Below are 4,724 nucleotides of genomic sequence, written 5' to 3' on the forward strand. Positions count from 1 at the left end.
GGATATAATCCTGTCACTCACGATGTTGTACTTCAAGATGGATCTAGAAATTACTTTTTATACTATGAAGGCAACCCCATTTTTCATTGTCTTTTCATCTCCAGAGCAATATATCATATGGTCATTTAGTCTCTAAATTGAGTTTCACTTACGTCAACCAACATGGTGGCTATCAGTAAATTCATTCAAGGACAGTATTCTTGAAGTTGAAACCATCTACTACAACCAAGCACAAAGTCAGTGCTCAAAGGCAAAATCACTTGGAACCCAGAACAACTTTGTTTATTTTTGAGGGGCTTAGGTTAGATTTTATTATTATTATTTTTTTTTTTAGATTTTATGATCTTGTTTCATCATTGCAAACAACACAATGTGGCAATTACTATTATATGCATTATCTTACAAATGGAGACATTGGGAAAACCTTTACATGCAATATTTTTATTATCACTGAGTCAACCTTGACTTACAGTGGTGCTATGTGTAACAGAACGAAGGACGGCCAAGCCCTGTGCCATCCTCACTTGCTCTGCTGTCCTTGAACCCATGGTTGCAGTCACTATGTCAATCTCACATTGCGAGTCTTCCTCCTCTTCTCTGACTCTACCAACCATGATGTCTTTCTCCAAGGACTGACCCTTTCTGATAACATAATCAAATGTGTGAGATGAAATTTCACAATCCCCACTTCTGATGAGCATTCTGGCTGTACTTCCAAGACAGATTTGTCAACATATGACAGTTTAAAAATTTAATTCATCTCATAATCGGTCTTGGTGCCCATCCAAACTGAAGAGTCATGGAGATCCAGGAACCCACGAACTTGAACATAGAGCCTGAATAGATAAGTGATGAGGGCTTTTTCCCAGGTAATTTCTCTAATATAATTTTTAGAACAATTACATCGACTTATAACCAAGGGAGAGAGCTCTGGTGGCATAGTGGTAAGGAGTTGTGCTGGTAATCGCAACGCACATGGTTCAAATCCATCAGCTTCTCCATGAGAGAAAGATGGGCACTCGTCCATGAGATTTATTGCCTCTGAAAACTCAATGTGTGGTCAGCTATGAGTTGGTTCCAATTCGATGGTACGCAACACAACAACAGAAATAACCAGGGAACTCTGGTACCTAGTGGGTAAAGAGTATTCTATTGTTAGCCCAGAGGCTGACAGTTTAAATCCACCAGCACCAGCTGCTCCATGAGAGGAAGTTGAGAGAGATAACAAGAGAACAAGAGAGAGCATTATAGATCTATCTGGAGTGCTTCCATGTTTGGAGACCACTTCCCACCACTAATAGCTTTAGCTGAAGGAAGGATAGCATTCTACCCTCCCAACTACAACTGATTAGACCTCTGATGGATGCCTGGCCAAAGTCAAGCCGGTAAATTTCTGGACCATCAACCAATCAGATTGTCTCTTGGAAAATGTGGAGCAGGAGACAGAGCCTGAAGCACTCATCCTGCTTAGTAGAGGTAGAATGCAGGGGAATCCAGCTCAAGAAAGAAATGCAGCAGAAGGAGCAAGGGCAGGTAGAGAACAGCTTGCCCTCGAGGAGCAGGAGGAAGGCTTGTTTCCTTTGTGGGACTTTCTGTGCATCTTTTTGTGCTTGATTAGCTTTGAGTCCGCCTGATACAGACCATGGTTTTTGCAATTACTTGTTATGCATCAGAGATTTGGACAATGACTAGGGAGGATAGAAGGAGAATTGACGCCTTTGAGCTGTGGTGCTGGAGAAGAGTATTGAATGTACCATGGACTGCCAAGAAAACAAACAGATTCATCCTAGAGAGGGTTAAACCAGGTTGCTTCTTGGAGGCAAGGATTCTGGGGCTTCGTCTGACATACTTTGGACATGTTGCAAGGAGAGACAGGTCTTTAGAGAGGGACATCATGCTGGGTAGAGTCGAGGGACAGCGCAGGAGGGGAAGACCCTCTATGAGGTGGATTGATTCAGTGACTGGGGTACTCGGGATGGGTGTGTCAGAGACAATGAAATTGGCACAGGTTAGAGCAGGGTTTAGGGCTGTTGTACATGGGGTCACTATGAGTCACAAACAACTCGATGGCACATAACCACCACCACCACCACCACCACCACCACAACAACAACAACAACAACATCTCTTCCTAATGAGCTCCATTGTTCTTGAGATAGTGGTTTTAACCAAACATGTGATGCTCCCTGTTCGTGAGAGGATGTATTGGCTTATCTGCCACGTGTTGATTGACGTAAATGACACTGAATTTTAGGACTTTCATGAAGAGCTCTTGTGTTTTCCCTTGACCAGTTAGCTTGAAGTGAAATTTCCAAGTAGGGTCTCGTGTTCTTTTTTAGCAACAATTTGAGTACCTACTGTCTGCTGGAGGCAATGGTTGGCATGACTGGAAGTATCAGCTTTACTTCCAGACTTCTGTCACCCTTTCGCTGTCGCTAAATCCTGGTAAATATAGTCACGGTTATCCCTTCTCTGGGTGGTTCATGTTGCTTGGCTCTAATCTTCTTGCTGTGCTACAATCCCCAAGGCGTGTTGTTCGAGGCTTCTAGCTGTTCCATGGGAAAAAGGTGGGCAATCTCCTCTTGTGTGATTGACTGTCTTAAAACCTGCCAGAGGGCCAGCTATAGGTTGGTTCTGATTCTATGGGACACAATAATAGTCACTAGGCCATGGGACGGAGGAAAGATCACAGATGGTGCAGAGGAAAAGAAAAACAAGTCTTACTCCGTATTTTGAGTTTTAGTTCAAAGTTTGGTGGAGGAAAAGGTTTATAGACAGCAAAGGAAATGCCTACTTCAGAAGCCCTTTTCTCTGAAGCTTCACTCGCATCTCCTCAGATCCCTTTGTCTGTGAGGGGAGCAGAAAGTGATGGAAAGGATTGTGATTAGAGTTCTGCCTCCTCTGTAGTCCTGGCTTTGCTAACTGGGGCGCTTGAGCAAGGTCCGCTTCCCGGCTTCTCTTTCCCCGTCTTAAAAAGATAGACAGTGACGTTGCTGTAGTCAGGTCATAGAATCAAATGAGAAAATAAATACAAACAGGTATCAAATGAAGAGGAATAAAGAGGTGTAGGGACCATTTGCAAAGCTATAGCCGAGAAAGCGCTAGAAGTGAACAGTACAAGTCACAGCCTGCCCTGACTTCTTGTATTCACTCCAAGATTCCACACTTCTGGCCTCCCTGCCACCGCCTCCATCCTAACCCACTGGCGTTCTTTCCTTTAACCTCTTCTCTTCTGACTCTCCCTGCTGCAGGGACAAAAGCGCTGTCTCTGGGGCTGCTGGACACAGACACCAGTCTTCACTTCGCAATACTCAGCCACGTGTGTGTGCATCCAAGTATGTTGAGAACCTCCCTACAACACCAGGGCCCACAGTGACTAAAGTGGAATTGTGGGGTCAGAGGGACCCGGTGGCCTGAGCCTCAAGACAAGGTCCCCATTAAGATTTGTGGAAGGCTTGTTGGCCAGAGGTTAGTTCTGTTCTCAGAGTTGGCTTGATGACACCTTGCAACAACAACAACAACAATAACAACATCAAGAACAACAGCATTTTCTGTTATTGTTGGGAAGTTTTGAGAAAATGGGTGAAAGGACAGAAAAGAACAAACTGCTTTCAAAAAATTTAGGTGCTTCTGGCTTTTTCAAAACAACCTTTCTACAAGATGCTATGTTATTGCTGTGCTTTTTTGGCAATGCATTATAGACTCGGCTTAGTCTGGTTTAGCAAGGGTTAGGATGGCGTCTCCCCCATTACCACCTTATTACACTTCTGAACGCGAAGGCTTTGCTAGCTGACTGTGTTAGGTTTAATCTCTCCTGAATTCCACACATTTCATTTAAGCTGTACAGTTAATTGCCTAGCGGGTAATTGAAAATGCCACATAAAATGCGTGGTGAGCGAAGGCTATTATACAGACCTTAAGTCCTCCATTTCTGATTAACTCTGTGAGCTTAACACCGATTAATGGAATTCCCTTTGATTACCACTATTTGGTTCAGGCCAGTGAGTGAATGCCAAGTGTGTGATTTTAGACTCTTAACTGCAGCCTTGATCTCTCTCCCTCCCCATTTTCTCTTTCTCACAAACCCATGCATTTTCCTCTTTCCTCTTCCTGAGATAGTGGGTTTCTCAAACCCTTAACTATCTTGAGAAATGAAGCCTGGAAAAGCAGCTCCTTGACCTTCCTTGTCTAATTTGCTGCAAATGAGTGGAGCGAGCACATACTAGCTTCCCCAGAGATTCCACGTTCCCCATAGATCCCTGTACTACCGTGGGTTATGAAGAGTCATGGTGGAAGGGCACTCCCCAGCCCCTCCCTGGTGAAGGAGCTTTCTGACGGTGGGCTTGAGAGTTTTTTGGTGGGGACTCTCTGTGTACACTTTCATATTTAACCACCAAGTGGGGTGTTATATTCTTGCAACCTTGTTTCTCCAGATAATAGTTTGAAAACAAATCCTGAATGTTTCTGTCTCCTCCAGGGCTTTGAACAATCCTTCCTGGTTCAGTCATGGATGACAAATCAAAACTGGAACAAACCCAGATTTGTAAAATGTGAGTAAACCTGAGTGGTAAGGCAGGGAGCAGTGTTGGATCAACACCTGCTGGAAACCCATCTCCTTCTTTTTTTTTTAAATTTAGGTTGTTTTTCATTTCAATGAACATCTGCAGAGATTTTGGGATTCCATTCATTCATTGTTGCACCCTTCTCCCCACACAAACCTCTCC

This window comes from Elephantulus edwardii, unplaced genomic scaffold (genome assembly GCF_000299155.1).
Source record: "Elephantulus edwardii isolate Elephantulus edwardi_28Jun2011 unplaced genomic scaffold, EleEdw1.0 scaffold00103, whole genome shotgun sequence".
Taxonomy (NCBI): domain Eukaryota; kingdom Metazoa; phylum Chordata; class Mammalia; order Macroscelidea; family Macroscelididae; genus Elephantulus; species Elephantulus edwardii.